General features: G+C 46.0%; 1 long non-coding RNA gene across 2 annotated transcripts in view; it reads left to right on the top strand.

The window, feature by feature from the left end:
* Positions 1-17403, top strand: part of LOC140604072 (uncharacterized) — a 52860-nt gene that overhangs the window by 22214 nt on the left and 13243 nt on the right. The window lies entirely within an intron of this gene.

Genomic DNA, 17403 nt, shown 5'->3' with positions numbered 1-17403 from the left:
GTCCGAAGGCAGGTCATCTCGGTGCAAACAGCTGTGGGGGCACATGCTGTCCTCCTTTCCTGCTGGGGGGCCCCGGGCTGTGGGGGTCCGGCTGGTGTTTTCCATCGCTGGTATTTCAGAGAGCAGCAGGTATCAGGATGGCTCCGCGGGAAAAGCTGTATTTCGGATCTGCCACCGGCTGGTGGGTGACAGTGCAGTTCCTTCTGTCGCTGGGGCCTCTCCGGCTCCTCTGTCCGAGTTCTGGCTCCAGGACTGGTCTCTTACCGTGTCCCCCTCTTTGGGGCCTGGGTGTGACTTGGGACCCAGGGCTGGGCCGCCAGTTTGAGTGTCCATGGGCTGCGCACCCCGTCCATCCTGGCCTCGGGGCCTGGGAGAGGCCAAGGACAAACCCCCGCAGGGAGTGTGGCCGGGTCGCATCACAGGCAGGTCCTCTGGGTGAGGCTTAGAGAGGTGTCTCTTAGGAGACACGAGAAATATTTCCATAGCTACAATCCCAGGTTTCTCAGTGTCCCTGCACTGTCCCCTGCTGCCCCTAGCCGCCTGGACCCCTCGCTCAGAACTCTGGCCCCTGACACCTGTCGCCCCTTCTGGTACAGATGGGCCTGACTGCTCATGCTGGGGAGCGGGGCAGGAAGGGCTGGGGCGCAGGCCGGGGGGGGGGCACCCAGGTGGGGGTGGCACTGGCCAGCTCTGCGGAGGACAGTCGCGAAGCCTTCCCCGGTGCCTGGTGACTCAGTCCTGGACAGCACGCTCTGTCACCCGCCGGGGGGCCATCTGCTCCCGGGGAGCCAGCCGCCTCTGCAAACCCGAGTGATAACAAGTGGTCGCAGTTTCCCCGTTGCTGCTGCAACAAATGATCGCAGATCGAGGCTTCAAATAACCCAAATGTATTCCCCTCGGTGCTGGGGGTCAGAAGTCGAAGATCAAGGTGTCAGCGGAGACACGGGAGTCACCTTGCTCTGGAAGCTTCAGGGCAGCACGTTGCCTTGCCTTTTTGTGCATTCCTTGGCTCATGGCCCCTCCCCACCTTGCTCCTGCCATCGCATCCCTACTCCTCACTCCCACCGTCCTGCTTCCTTCTTAGCAGGATCCCTGTCGTCACTGGGGTCCACCTGAGTAGTCCGGGATAATCTCTAAGCACACCTGCAGGCCCTCTTTTACCATATTCTTGGGTTTCAGGGATCGGAACATGGACATCGTGGGGGGCATTATTGTGCCCACCATGCTCCCCCCGTTCCCCGGGGCTGCCAGGGGACAGAGCGATCCCCCTGAGGCCTGGCTTCGCAGGGCCTCCAGCTGTGCCAGCTGCCGAGGGGAGCCCAGGGGAGGAATCAGAATTCGCCCGGTGGTCTGACAAATAGATTCATAAAATGATTCACGGGAAAACTTACTCATGCGAAAATATGAGAAAAACACATTTTGAGGCTTTTTTGTTTGCTTGTTTGTTTTTTTAAGTAGGCTCCATGCCCAACGTGGAGCTCAACATGGGGCTTCAATTCAGGACCCTGAGATCAAGACTGGGCTGAGAGCAAGAGTCTGAGACAACCCACGTGCCCCAAGAATGACAGACACATCGCGACTGCGCACTGAACATTTTTGTTGAATGTAATAATAATTATGTGGAATCGGGACACTTCTGGAAAACAGCAGCGTATTTGGGGAGTGTGGTTTGCTCATGACAAAAGCCCCTTTGGCCGGACGGTGTCCTTCCCTCTACATCGGGGTGCTGGGGCCGCCCAATAGAATAGCACAGACTAGAGGGCTTGACACAATTTACTTTCTTGCACTTTTGAAGGCGGGATGTCCGAGATCAACGTGTCAGGGGTTGGTTCCTTCTCTTAAAGGCTCCCTCTTTGGCTTGCGGGTGCTCTGTGTCTCCACTGTCCGTCCACCTCTGGAGTCTCTTCCTCTTCGTATAAAGACACCAGTCATCCTGGATTAGGGCCCCACCCTAATGGCATCATTTTAACTTAATCACCTTCTTTCCGGTGCTGATTTCTAAGTTTCTTACATTCTGAAGTACTAGGTACTAGGACTTCAACATGTGAATCTAGGGGGTGCACAATTCAGCCCTCAACACCCCCTCTGCCCAGATTCCTACCTTTGATCCCTCTTCATGGTCTTTTTTCAGGAGATTCATGGTTTAACTGGGTTTACACATCAGGTAAACCCAGGGAAGGTTGTCCTATGAGGAACGAGGATTTATTAATCTCATTCATGAATAGGATACATATTTTCACTAAAAAAGGTTAGAATGCACTGAGACACTTGTAGTAGTGAAATAAAAAATGTATTTAAAAAATCGTAAGTAGGGGCGCCTGGGTGGCTCAGTCCGTTAAGGATCTGCCTTTGACTCAGGTCATGACCCCGGGTGCTGGGATTGGGCCCCGCATCGGGCTCCCCGCCTCTCCCTCTCCGTCTACTGCTCCCCTTGCTTGTGCTCTCGCCTTCTTGCTCTCTCTCTCTCAAATAAATTTTAAAAAATCTTTTGAAAATTTTAACATTTAAAAAAATATCAATTAGGGGCTTTGCATTGCATGTGATCTGATTTAATTCTCATAACTCCTTGAGACAGGTCTCTTGTACAGACCAGGGAACTGAAGCCCAGAGAGATTATGGGACTCGGTGAAAGCCCCACAACTGGGAAGCCATGTCTCTACCGAACTTTGGAGCTTGCATTCTCGATCATTTCATGAGGCGGTGCTGCAGTTGTACTTTTCATCACCTCGCCCGATTCTTTTATTTTTTTTTTAAAGATTTTTAAATTTATTTATTCACGAGAGACACACAGAGAGGCAGAGACACAGGCAGAGGGAGAAGCAGGCTCCATGCAGGGAGCCTGATGCGGGACTCGATCCCAGGACCCCGGGATCACGCCCAGAGCCCAAGGCAGATGCTCAGCCACTGAGCCACCCAGTGCCTCCCCCACCTGATTCTGCCAACAATTTGGAGGGTTAGGCATTAGTATACCCTCATTACAGATGGAGAAACTGAGGCATAGGTTATCAAGTAGTCTGCACAAGGTCGTTCACAGGAAACAAGCAGTGGAAATGGGGCACGAAGCCAAACTTACAACCCCCAAACTATAGTCACTATTTCCAGAATGCTGGTAGCTCCTGAAAGGGCTGTTGCCAGGTCAGTTCCCGTCGTGCTCCAGAGGTGGGCACGTCAGTAAGAGGATACGCTGGTTAACAGAAGCCAGAGACCAATCCTTTGTCATGAGACAGATGGAGAACTCCAGAATGGATCCGAAGCTCTGTGCCCTTCCAAAGTGTGGGCCGCAGACCATCAGCACCAGTATCACCCGGGAGCTTGTGGGAACTGCCCGACGTCATGACCCACGCTAGGCCCACTGGATCAGAATCTGCATTTTAACCAGATCCCCAGGTGAGCCTCGTGCACATGAAACACACACACACACACACACACACACACACACACTTATACCCCGTGTCATGGAACAAGCTGTGGTCATGCAAACTTCTCTTCCAGAGGCTCGGTGGCTGCCAGCATCAGGGTAGTGGTGTGGGCTGTGGGTTGGTGTTCTGTTTTGTTTTGTGGTAAATAGACTTTATTTTCCAGGGCAGTTTCAGGTGTGCAGCAAGGCAGGTGTGAGGGAAAGGGGCAGAGACCTCACTATACCCCCGGCCCTCACACACGCACAGCTCCCCCGTTATCAACCTCCCCACCAGACGGTACCTCCGCTGTGACTGCTGAGCCCACACTGGCCCATCGTAAGCCAGAGACCATAGTCTACGTCAGGGTTTGCTCTGGTTGTTGGACATTCTGTGGGTCTGGACAAGTGGATGGTTACTTGGACTCACCAGCCTCCCCAACTCTAAAATCCTATTCAACGGTTTGATCGACGCCTGCATATACCTGTCTAGTGAGCATCTCAACCTTCACGTGGCCTACAAGGCCTGCCACCACCCAAGGACGGTCCCCCCAGAGGCTTCTCCTCTCCCCAGTGCGACTCCTCCGGAGTTGTGCCAGTCATAGAGACACTACATGCCCACGCTGCTGCGCCAGAGAATCTCCTCGGCTTTGTCCTCAGGTATCTCAGAACCCCAAACGCTGTTGTCTTCCTTTAGCTGTTGTGTTAAAGGCACGTATCACCACGTCCCGTTTCCATAGATGCTGACTCAGTAGCTCTGAGATCGGGCCCAGGAACCTGCATTTTATCGAGGACCACACCTCCACCCTTCTGCCCTCACCCCCAATGGATTTTTTGATGACAGCTGTTCAAGGGTCATGTTTTGGGAATTGCATTTTTAAAAAATGCTATTTTGTGACTGTGGTTGGGGATTAGGGGTCCAAACTTGAGAAGCAGAAGAAGGTTAAAAAAAAGACTAGGGGATCCCTGGGTGGCTCAGCAGTTGAACACCTGCTTTCAGCTCAGGGCGTGATCCTGGAGTCCTGGGATCAAGTCTCGCGTCGGGCTCCCTGCATGGAGCTTGCTTCTCCCTTGGTCTGTGTCTCTCTCTGCCTTTCTCTCTCTTTCTCTCTGTGTCTCTCATGAATAAATAAATAAAATCTTAAAAAAAGAAAAAAAACTAGAGCAGGGTGCCTGAAAAGAAAAGAGGGTAGTATTCAGTCCTGCCACTTCCCTTCGTATTTATGAGCCTCGCTGGAGATTGTGATCAGTGGCCACTGGGACCAAATCACTGTTTTCAAGGTCAACGGCGGCCAAAGCATTTTGCCTTCTGTTTTCCTGCTGGTTTCTGACCAAAAAAAAAAAAAAAAAAAAAGAAAAAAGAAAAAAAGAACGCCTTATGATGAAGAGAGGATTTTTAAAACTCTCTCAGCCTAGCAGACCTGTGCCACACGGCTTCCTGGCCAACTTGAATGATAAAGTACAGCCAGTGATACCATCTTCAGCCAGGCTGCCCAGGAGAAAAAAGGCAATTTCATTGAAAATAAAAATCTACATCTTGAGTCAGAAGCGTGGTGGATCAATTTAAAGTTAAACGCCCTTTGTATTGGATTCATGAACTGTGAACTCTTCCTGTTTGAGACATTTTACAGGTTTGATCTAAACCTCAGGGCAGCACTCAAGATCCAGCATGATGTGAATGCAGAAAAAGAAAAAATCCACCTTGTCTTTTGGGGGTGGTGTGATGCTCATCTGTCTTCAGATTTCACAGGGTTGACCTTGGAGACCCAGTGGAGAAATCCCGGCAGGGGTGCCAAATGGCGAGCCCCCTGCCCTTGTGGCTGCTGTGTTTCCGTGTTCCAGGGCTCAAAGGGAGGGAGCTACGGTTATGTTCTCCTCTCTACGTGGATGGGTGAAAGCCATGTGAATGGATAACAATGGCTCTTCTAGAGGCTTCTATTTGGGGCTCCGGAGACCGTGCAGGAAAAGAAATAGAACAAGGGTGGTTGATGTTTTGAGTTGAGGCTGATGATAATGGAAGAACCGGCATCTGGAAGCGCCCCCATGTAGAGAGGAAGAGCACCCACATGACCTCAGCCCAGATGAGATGCCCAAACGAGTCAAATGTCACGTCACCAGAAGCTTGCCCCTTTAAGCACCAGCCTTTGTTTTGAAAACACACACGATGAACATCTTTCTAAAACTTTATCACACATTTCTGAGAAGTTCTTTATTGGAGAATATGGGATACAATTCACTGTGAGGGCAGAGAGGGATGATAGAGACTGTCTAGCTCTAGCTGTGTGCCTGTTTTGCAAGCGAGGAACGCAAGGCCCAGGAACATGGGGACCCTCGCCCCAGGCCATATAACCCACGCACAGGGGAACCAGGCTCTGAGAAATATTTGGAGATTTATTTCTATTCCACAATCCCACTCTTTTTGCCCCTCTCTCTAAAATGCTATTATTTTCTTACGTACTATTATTTTTATTTTTTAAAAATAAATAATGGCAAAGAAAACTTACAGAGACTCTTTTCCCTTAGGTGCAAATCTAGTTTTCTGGAAGGTCGGCGGGAGGGCAGTGAGGATAAAGGCAAGCTGTCATTCAGACCCAAGTGTTTCTGTCTGCTTAAGTTTATTTCTGCTTTTCTGCACATTGCTTCCAGATAAGAGCTCGTGCCTGCTAGACTTTATCTCAATGTATCCACCACCCTCTCTTCTCCCCTTTGGTCTGGAACTGGCAGCTGTTTCCATTACTTGGGTTGGGAGCAGAGTTCTGCTCAAGATTTATCTCCCCAGCGTTCACATCTTGTTTCTTGTTTTCCTAACAAACAGGAGACCAAGTGTGGGAAGTACTTGCTTTGTGATTGCATTGCCCACCCGAGAAGTCATTGCACACATGGTTAAATAGCAGGAACAATCCATTCTATTCTTTCTTTATAGAAATCCCCTCGGGGTTTTGTGTTGTTGTTGTTGTTTTCCAGATTGGAGAAGATAAAAACTGCCTGCTTCATTTTTCCTAACCCAACAGAGTGCTAGCTTGTGAGAAAAATTAAGGCCTTCCAGAACACTTAAAATGGAACAGTGTTTTCTACTGCCGTATGAGACAATACATGGATTTCTTCTTTCCTTCTTTTTCTTTTTTCTTTTCTTTTCTTTTCTTTTCTTTTCTTTTCTTTTCTTTTCTTTTCTTTTCTTTTCCTTTCCTTTCCTTTCCTTTCCTTTCCTTTCCTTTCCTTTCCTTTCCTTTCCTTTCCTTTCCTTTCCTTTCCTTTCCTTTCCTTTCCCTTTCCCTTTCCTTCTTTCTTCTTTTTTAACTAGGCCCCAGGCCCAGCAAGGAGCCCAACGTGGGCCTTGAACCCATACCCTTGAGATCAAGACCTGAGCTGAGATCAGGAGTCGGATGCTTAACTGACTGAACCACCCAGGTGCCCCAAGAATATATGGATTTTTTTGACAAGTGATTTTAAGACCCCCCTCCCCCCAATATTGTGATGTGATGAGTCTTTTAAAGACTATTTGTGATTCATTACTGTCTCGATGCTATTAATTTCTACTTCCTTATTTCCTTATGGTTTTGAACACAGCCTAGAAAAGACAAAAAAAGAAAAGAAAAGAAAAGAATCACTGCTTCCACCACTTAGACTTTTACTTAGAATTTATGTATTTTATTTACTTTTCTGTGGCAGTACGAAAATGAAATGTACGCTGAAGTACACAAAATGCACAGTCATAAGTGTAGAGCTTCATACAGTTTTATATACGTATGCACTCTTATAGCTACCTCTCAGATCAAGATGTAAAAAATCTGCAAAACTACAGAAAGTTTCCTTATGCTCTTCCCTGCCCAAGTGTGGCCACCTACTAGACCTGACCACTACTATGATTTTTATCACAATCTGTTGGTTTTGCCTTCTTCTGGGCTTCATATCAATGGAATCACACAGTTATTTCTCTTTTGTGTCTAGCTTCTTTCACCCCACGGGTCTGTGAGGCTACTGTGCTTGCGTCAGTAGATTTTTCTCTCTTAAATTGGGTTTAGCGTTTCATTATCTGACTATTTCAGAATTAATCCATTCTCCAGTTGATGGAGATCTTGATTGTTTTCAATATGGGGTCATTACACATAAAACTGCTAAGAACACACTGGCATATGCCTTTCAGTTGGTACAAGAACTCGTTTCCTTCTGGATACATACCAGGGAGTGGAATCGCTGGCTCATTGGGTAGGTGTTTGTTGGACTTTAGTAGTTGTTGCAAAATGGTTTTCTAAAATGACTGAGATCTCATCAACTATGTATAAGGGTTTCACGAGCTCGACATCTGTAGCGGTGCTTGATATCTCAGTCTTTTTAATTTTAGCCATCCTGGTGGGTGTGTCGTGGTAACTCATTACGGCTTTAATTTTCCTGGAGAGTAATAATGTTGACCAATTTTTCATAAGCTTATAAGCCAATTGGATACTTTTCTCTTTTATGAGAAGAGGCTTTTTTTGGGTACATTTTTACTTTGGATTGATTGTCTTTTACTTACTGATTTGTAGTAGTTCTTTATATATTCTCGATATGAGTCCTTCCCTGTTTTATATATTACAAATATTTTCTCCCATTCTATGGCTTGTCTGTTTTCTGTACTATACTGAAACATAGAAGTTATTAATTTTATTGAGACCCAATTTATCAAAAAGCATTTTTTTTTTTTTACTTTCATAGTTGCTTTTTTGTGGACCGTTGAAGAAATCTTTGCCTATGCATAGGTCAAGAAAAAAATATTCTTCTATGTTTCTTCTAGAAGCTTGATAATTTACCTTCCACATTGGTATCCTCTCAAACTAACTTTTGAGTGTGACCTGAGGTAGGGGGCAGGGTTCATTCCTTTCCCTCCCCAACCATATAAATATTCGATTGTTCCAGCACTATTTATTGCAAAGGCCATCCTTTCTCACCGTGATATGGTGGCCCTTTTGTCATACAGCAAGTGACAACATATGTGTGGGTCTATTTCTGGATAGAGGAACTCTACTATTAGTATATTCACTGCAGATGTTTGTAGTGGATACAGCATTGAATGGGCATCAGAAGCCCCGGCTTCCAGGTCAGCATCTCCAGGGAGAGCTGGGAGACTTGGAATTAGAGAACACATAGGCCAGCCACCCAAAACTCACACCTGGCTTTCTGTCCCCCATCCTCTATGGCCAGCAAGTGGCCACCTTCCTTCTTCAGTGCTACTTACACCATGAGGGCTGCTAGATGTAGACCTATTCAGCTACCCGATGGCCACCAGTTTCTTCCTCTTGGTAATTTGGCTTGAGAGTAACAGAGGTGACTAATTTGCACCGAGAGACCCTACAGAATAAACTTTGTGGCTCAATGAGGGGATGCCAAGGCCAAGTTTCATTTAAGTGAGAAGGTGCAGAAATTGTCCAATGAGCAAGCCAGCTGGCTGAGCAAGAGCGTGGGGGGGAAGAATGGAAGCAAAGCACAAAGAGGAATGGTGGAGATACCAGATGAGAGGGCAACACAGAAAGGTTGCCTGAGAGCTCTGTGAGAGACTCTTCTTAATCAATCTTCCAACGGCTGCTGGAGAGAGAACAGGAAAGATGAACAGAGGGGGGTGTATGCAATCAAAACACTGACTCATCCTGAAGACACTGTGGAGTGCTTTTTATAATTAAACAGAAATCACATCCAGATCTATTTCAACGATTTTCTTTTCTTCTTAGACCCCCAAGTGGCTTTGAAGTGTGTTTTACACAAGATCTCACAGAAGGTGAGTCCATTGCTGCAATGCTGGGAAAACCCTGCTCTTGCAACTGTCCCTTCCTCTCACCCCTGCACTGATGCCAAGATGGAGCTGCTATGCCTGGGTGAAGTGTGAACCCAGCAACTTCCATTTCCCATAGGCTGTGAATCTTTGTTAGGAGGTCTTATTTTTATTCAAGCTAGTTTGGATATTTCTTGCAACCAAACAAATTCTGACTAGATCCCTTGATGTTTTTGTTACTTCTGTTTTCCCACAACAGAAGTATCCTGGAGAGAGATGTTGGCCACCATAAGTGGAACTTGCCACAGAAGTTGGACACACACACGACTGGGCACAAAGCAGGGGAAGAGCAGCAAGAGGCAGCTTCATTTTGGGCTGTGGCATTCCCAGGATTGCACAAAGGGGATAAAATAACCAATAGTGCCTAGAACATACTTTTTTTCCCTACTGAAAACCAGGTATTATTGTTCATTTGTGAGATTGTAGTGATAATGTGCTCCCTAAAACCTGAAGAAGTGGCTGCCCTTAGTGTTTATCTAATCAAATCCACATACAAGAGGGTCATTGTCGTGTCCGAGAGTAAAGTGGGAAACTATAAATAAGGGCTCAAAGAATTTGGGAACAGCTGAACCTCCAACTCCAGGGTGGTTTGTCATTCGAAAAAGGAAGTCTAATCAATCTCATCGTGTCCTGTTTGGATAAAGGGTAGATGAACAGGAAAGGACTACTGGTGCCTGGAGAGGAGCTCTCTGCTGGTACAGGGACCATGGCCTAGAAGAACATCTCTGTGACCATCCGTCACCTTCCTTTGATCTGATGCCACACTCTCAGCTCACTTCTGATCACCAGTTGCCAAGATGTCTTCCAGCATTTTGTGCTGAGGAATGCCATGCCTCAGAAACAAGTAGGAGTAGTGTAGCCCCCAGCAGAGATAACTCTCACTGCCAAGTAATACATTTCTAGCTTGGTTTATGAGCTTCAGTGGTAAATGTCAGCACTCTTGTTTTCAACCAGCTCTGGTGCCCTAACAATACTAAGAGCAAGATTCTGGTCAGCTTTTTCCTGCAAATCAACTACATGGCTGTCCCTAGGTTACTCTATATCGGCATGGAAGTTTATTTGAAAAAATGTCTCACCATTGCCGCAAAATTATTTTGTGGACTCCAATTTCTAAAGTCACTTACAAGACCTTTGCAGCGGGTACTTAAATGCATTTGCACTGGAAGGCGCTCATGTCTTCGGAATTTTCAGCATTTCGGGGTTTTGGTAGCTCGGGTAGGAACAGAAATAAAACACGAGAAATAAGGTCATGTATTAGTTTGCTAGGGCTGCCATAATAAAATACCATGAACCTGGGGGCTTAAACAATAAAAATTCATTTTCTTACAGTTCTGGAGGCCGGAAATCCAAGAGCAAGGGCCAGAAGGATTAGTTTCCTTTGAGGCTTCTCTTCTTGGCTTGTAGACGGCTACCTTCTCCCTGTGTCCTCATGTGATTGACCCCTGTGTGCATGTACCCCTTCCTCTTCTTAAGGTCATCAGTCACATTGGACTAGGGCCTCACCTAACAGCCTCATTTTAACTGAATCACCTCTTTAAGACAATATCTCCACATATAGTTACATTCTGAGGTATTGGGGTTGGGACTTTCCAACCTATGGATTTGGGAAGATAAAATTCAGCCCATAAAATGTGGTGAAATCGGCCATGTTGAGGCACCAGGTCTTCTTGACTAATCCTATCGTTTTGGTGAGTTAGAGTAAGGAAGAACTGCTGGGGATTGGTAGGCTCACCCCATGTCAGCACCCAGACGGGGCAGGCAAGGTTAGCTCACCTGTTGTAGAATGTTTCCCAACAGAGCCTGTTCTTATGGAAAGCGTTATCAAAATGCAACTTGTAATTTTTGTGTTTTATGGACAGATGCACAGCTAACCTGAGCCTTCATTGTTTTCATCTCAAAACCAGTGGATAGGTGATGAACATTAATATCCTAAGCAGCGCAGGGGCATTGGTCTGGGTTTGGCGTAATGGTTGTTGTTTAAAGAGAAGGACTTTTCTGTGGGGAATGGTCAGTCAGCAGGCCCCAAAAGGGAGATTAGCGCTTCGTGGGCTGAGGCGTAGCTTCCCAGAATTCTGGGGATTTTGCCAGAGTCCAGCTGGTTCTCGGACAGGGCTTTAGACTTCATGGGGGGGCTATCAAAGGTCCCTCCTCTAACTGCTGGGTGGCCTGAGTCAACTTGCTCTCTGCCAATAATCTCAGCTCCAGATTTATAAATGATGAAAGGAAGCAGTTGAGTCCAAACTAGCTAAAACATAATCTCTGTTGCCCTAGCAATGGCTCCAGGGGCTCTGACAATGGGCTGTGTTTTTCTGAGCATAATTTATTTTACATGCTGCTGCCAGCTGCCAGGAGAGGGTGGGTGTGAAGAGGGTTGTAAATAAATTGAGATTTGCAAGGAGAAATCGCCTCATAGAAGAGTTAGAATGGCCAATGCATTCGTTCATTTATTTATTGAGCATCTACTAGGGTTAGGTACTGTGAGTGGAGTCAGGGGTACACTTCTGATTAAAATTGACAAAAATCCCTGCTCCCATGGGGCTTTCACTCTATTGGGCAGAGACTGATAATAAATAAAACCATTATGTAAAATCCATCTTATGTCAGATGATGATGTATAGTTAGAGATAAAGGAGGCAGGAAAGGGAAATGGGAAGTGTCCCAGTTGGCTGGCAGCTTCACAGTTGTAAAGGGCGCCCAGAGAAGGCTCCACAGAGAACATGACATTTGTGCAAAGTCTTGAAGAAAGCAAGGAAGGAAGCTATAGAGCTATTTGGGGGAAGAATGTTCCAGGAAGAGGGGATGCCTAAGCCATGACCTGAGACACAAGCAGGAAAAGCAAGGAAACCAGGGTGGCTAAGTGGAGAGAGGGGTGGGACCACGGGAGATGAGGTGGAGGGGCAGGGCTAGGGCAGGTGCATCACACGGGGCTTTGTGGGACATTGTGAGGACTATAACTTTCCCTTTGAGTGAGATGAGAAGCTGATGCAGGTTTTCCTTCCCCCTTAGCCTTATGGTGGTGTAATTGACAAATAACCTTGTGAGATCTTTCAAAACAACAACAACAACAACAAAAAAAAAAAACACACAAAATTATGAGATAATGAAAGCACACAACATGTTTGATATGTATACATCATGAAAGGGTTCCCCCTTCCAGTGAACACATCCTTCAAGGTCACCTGCAGCCATTATGGAAAACAGTACGGAGGTTTCTCAAGAAATTAAAAATAGGAATGCCGAGTGATCCAGAAGTCCCACTTCTGGGTATTTATCCAAAGGAAATAAAAGAATCTTCTGGAAGAGATAGCCCATGTTCATAGTGGCATTTTTCTTAGTAGCCAAGATATGGAAACAACTGAAGGTTTTGAGCAAGAGTGGCACAACCTGAAAACTTTTAAAAGGGTTGAGAACAATTCCAAGGGAGGCAAGCATGGAAGCAGGGAGATCAGTAAAGAAACTACCATGATAATCCAGGCAAGAGATTGTGGTGGCTTGGGCCAAGGTGGTAGCAGTGGACTGGTGAGAAGCGGTTGGGTTCTGGATATGTTTTGGAAGTAGACTCATTAGGATTGGCTGACAGCTTGGATGTGGGATATGAGCGGAAGAGAGGAAACAAGGTTGACTTCAAGGTTTTAGACTCATGATAATGAGAAATCTAGTGCCAAGGGGATGAGGAGTATTATCAGGAGGTGTTTCTAATCAAATGGATACACTTTGGAGTGTCTGATACTCAAGCATCATCCTTGACTCCTCTATGATTATTGATGGATAGAAAATGCTAAAACCGTCCGTTCTCGCTTCAAAGTAACGGACACCTCTAACTCTCTCATTCATTCATTCCACTCATTCAACCATACCTCAGGTGTCAACCAGGAACTCCTTATTCCTTGAGATCTACATGAGATTTACTTGAACACCACCATTCTATGGTATGTGCAAGTCCATCGGTCTTGCAGGGATTTCCATCAACTGACAGGGGGACTCTGGTTCTTCTGGCCTCTTCTGAATTCTGGCTACCAGCTGCTACCTGATTGTGCTCTGTGCTACGCATGATGGATGTCCAACACCCTATGACGATTGGGGATGGGACACCTGTTTCTTCATCTTTTCCAGGAGTAAGAATAATTTCCCCCATTGTCTTCTGCATAGCAGTTCAGTGGACATTTTATGGTGGCTTATGCTTGGCTTTCATCTCAAGATCTTATCCTAGAACTATGACATACTATCCTATGTCCTTAGATTAATCTGAAAGATTCTAGGCGGAACTTGTCTATTTTCTAGAGATTCCTCTGGCTGCTGGTTGGAGAACAGAAGGAAGGTAGATGAACGTGTACAGAAGCCATGCCCCTTGCTGTCTCCCACTGTGTGGTTGTCTGTACTTGCATCGTGCCACACTCTGTTAAGGATACTCCATGCTACTGTTGCTTGGGCTCCAATTATACCCTTCAGCCAGGTAGCTTCTATGGCTTTTCCGTTGCTCTCTTTAACCCTGAGACCCAATTTGGAACAGAGAGGGAGCCAAGTTACCACCACCATGCTCTAAACAGCCACTCTTCATCTCGAGTCACTACAGGTGCTTTACTTGGTTTTATCTAGCATCTTCCTCTGGTGGTCAATATTTGGAAGATCCACCCCACCAATTTGCCAAATGTCCCAGACATATCTGGCTATCATTTGGACTCCAGCTGGAACCTATAAGTCTTATGAATAAGTTCCTTCATTACACTTTGACCTCAATGACATTTATATAGGTCTTGAGTCAAATTACTTTTTTTTTTTCAAATTACTTTTGTGTAGAAAGAATATCCGTACTCTGAGATGACTGTGGTCATAGTTAAATAAACTATGTGTGTGACAATTTGTTGTGTCTCTTAGCCTCCATACTCAAATCGATACCCTGAAAAAGTCATTTCTAAGTGTCCTGGTGTTGCCAGTGAAAGAAGCTAGAATATTCTTGAGATTGTGCACCACTCAGCCAGTTAGGCAGATCCCTGAAGACAAAAGGTCTACTCCAGTCCTTGCTCTGTTCGTTTGTGGGCAATGTGGAGAGGCAGAAGTATGCTTCTGGTTGGAGTACACTGACACCCAGCAAAGATTTGGCCAGGCTTTGTCAGACAGGAGACTTTTGTGTCAAAACCAGGGGAAAAGTGCCATTATAGTTATTAAAATATAAAGCATTTTCCATTAGAACCATCTATTACTTATAAAATGAAATAGGGGTAGGAGTAATAAATGAGTGACAACGTAAACTTGCAAGCAGCAAAAATTTTATTTCAGTGTTATATTTTTTATATAACATAACATAATACATTATTAATGTGAGATTTTGATTGATCATAAGTTTTTTTTCTGCCTCACTTTTCTGCAAATTTATTAGTGTCTCAAAATTTGTACTTTTAGTAACTTTATTTTTTAATTGATATAATTGAAAGACATCAGCTGCTCTTGACAAATTGCAAGATTGCAACAAATTTTTCATCATTTTCAATTTTGAGAAGGTTTTTTTTTCTGTCGACATTACTGTTGTTGGAGCTATTAAGATTATAGTTCAAACAACGCTGGCCTGCATTCTGATAATTCTTTCAAACTATAATTTTTAGTACATCTAGAGCTAATGATTCTCACAGAACAATTTTTCTAAAAGGATTTAACCTTTCATATAAATCTGCTTTGCATAAGTCTGAGTTTAATTTTCAGTATAAATTTATACAATAACATTTTAATGTTTCTTCTGATGGTTCCTGTAGCGTGTGGGGGTGTAGTGAAGGAAACTATGAGTGGCTTAGTTTTTTTTTTTTTTTTTTTTAAGATTTTATTTATTTTTTGACAGAGAGAGAGAAAGAGCACAAGCAGGGGAAGCAGCAGGATTTTGGTTGATTGGGGAGCCCCATTCAGGGCTCCATCCCAGGACCCTGAGACCATGACCAGAGCTGAGGGCAGATGCTCAACCCACTGAGCCACCCAGGCTCCTCTAAGGGTGGCTTCGTGATGCAGGCATAATTCAAAATGCCTGTTCTGCTTCAACACAGCAGAAGTTCCCTTTAAAATTATCTTCCTCATTAATAATAGGCTCGTCCGAAGCTTGATCTGAAACTAGTGCTGTTTTCTATCAAATGTGACCATCTTTACATTTTAATTCCTAAGCCCGCAGATATTTGCTTTGTGATGTTCCATCAGTTTTCAAAACTGGAGTTTCTTTGAAGAATTCTGATAACGTGGTTATCTTCATTGCAAATCCACGTGTATGCTTCTGTTTTGTAATAATTCACTGGCAAAGGTCACTGCCTGAGAGTCAGCACGGCCGGTCCTGGGGCTCAGGCCCGAAAGTTAGAATCTGTGCTGCCGCTGCAGGGGTGGACTCTGGGGAGGGACAGGCGAGCTGCCTCCCAGCAAGGGTCTCATCGTTGTCACCGGGCAGAGCCCTGCTTCCTCCTGCAGCCACGGCCACGTGCACTGGGGTTACCGCCACTGCTGCTCTGCCTCAGTGACAGCGACCCACCTGTGGCCAGCTCTCAGCCCTGCTAGTCTGGAGGCGGCCTCCACGCCGCCCTCAGGTAGGTGCATGCACACTCTGCAGGCTGCCAGGCCCAGGGCTCAGGAGCCCAGCTGCCTCCCATACCTGTGAGCCAGAGTGGCTCCCAGGGTATCTCTGTGGCTCACAGGCAGGCTCCAGTTCCCTGTTGGGTTTCACCTAGAAAGCAGAAGTTCAGGGTTAAAATTATTAGGAATTTCAAGACAGTGAGGGCAGAGCATTAAATTAAGAGTGGGATCTTTAAAAAAAAAAAAAAAGAATGGGATCTTTCTGAGAGTGGGTCCTGTCTGACTGCGCAAGTTGCATGCCTGTCAAACCGGCCCTGGTTTATGTCATATGACATAAAGCAACTCTGTGCTGCAAGGTGACTACAGGGCGTAGGGAGACTGGATGGCCAAAGGTAGCCCATGCTTAAGATGTCTACAGCAGAGCTCTTCACCTCCTCCGGCCTCTAATCCCGCCCCACCTGTTTCCTCAACTTGGTAAATGGCTACTCCATTTTCCTAGCTGCCCAGGCCCACATTTTGGTGTTAAATGCCTCTCTTCTCTCTTACACTATTCGACTGGCTCTTCCTTTACAGTGTATCCTGCTCCGCTCTGGTGCTTGGGGCTCTGCAATAGCCTCTGCCCTGGTTCCCATGCTTCTATCCTTACCTTCTAATGTCCACTCTTTTTTATTTTTCTAAATTTATATATTTATTTGAGGGGAGGAGAGGCAGACAGAGAGAGAGAGAGAATCCTGAACTAGACTCCCCGCTGAGTGCAGAGTCCACAGGGGGCTCAATCCCAGGACCCTGAGAGTAGACCAGAGCCTGCTGCTTACCCCACTGAGCCACACAGGTGCCCCCCTAATGTCCATTCTTAACACATCAGCTGGAAAGATCTTTAGAAAACATTCAATGGGTCATGTTATTCACCTGGTCAAAGTTTGATGGTTTCCCATCCTATTTAGATGAAAACCCACTGGCCCACAAAGCTCCCTGTTCACCTCTGACATTACAACCTCCTCCAGCCACACCTCCTCCTTGTGGTCCCTCCAAGGAGCCAAGCATCTACTGCACTTGCACTCGCTCCTCACGCTGGGAAATGCTCCTGCCCCAGGATACAGCCCCGTCAGCAATTTCACTTCCTCTGGGGTTTTGCTCAAGCATCTTCTCAGAGGACTTTCCCTGACACTCTGTTAAAGGAGACCCCCTTCTAGCATCTCCATCTCTGTACTGTGTTTTTCCCATAATGCTTATCATCATCAGGCATCCTAAATATTGACTTTGGTTTGTTTGTGGTCTGTCTCCCCCTCCTAGAATATAAGATCGAAGGGGACAAGACTTATGTTTTGTTCACTCTCTTCTCAGCACCTAGAATTGGACTTGGCCCAGAGTAGTCACTCAGTAAACACTTACGAGATAGATGAGTGAGTAGGACCTTGGAAGCTTGGCTGGTTTTGTTAAGGGCACCCTGATTTCTAGGCAGGATGATGAGGGTTAAGCATGAGCACTGTAATTGTAGGCTGGGGAGGTGGTTCTTAAAATGTGGTCTGTGGACCCACGGGGGTCCCAGAGACTCCTCTTCACTGAATTAACATTTGGACTGATAGTTCAAAAACAATGGTGAGTGAAGCCGCAATGCTGCAGTACATGTGGAAGCAGTGGCACCAAACTGTACCATCATGCACTC

This window comes from Canis lupus, chromosome 14, assembly GCF_048164855.1.
Source record: "Canis lupus baileyi chromosome 14, mCanLup2.hap1, whole genome shotgun sequence".
NCBI classification, from domain to species: domain Eukaryota; kingdom Metazoa; phylum Chordata; class Mammalia; order Carnivora; family Canidae; genus Canis; species Canis lupus.
Note: the sequence above shows the minus strand (reverse complement) of the source record. Positions and strands in the feature narration are given on the sequence as shown.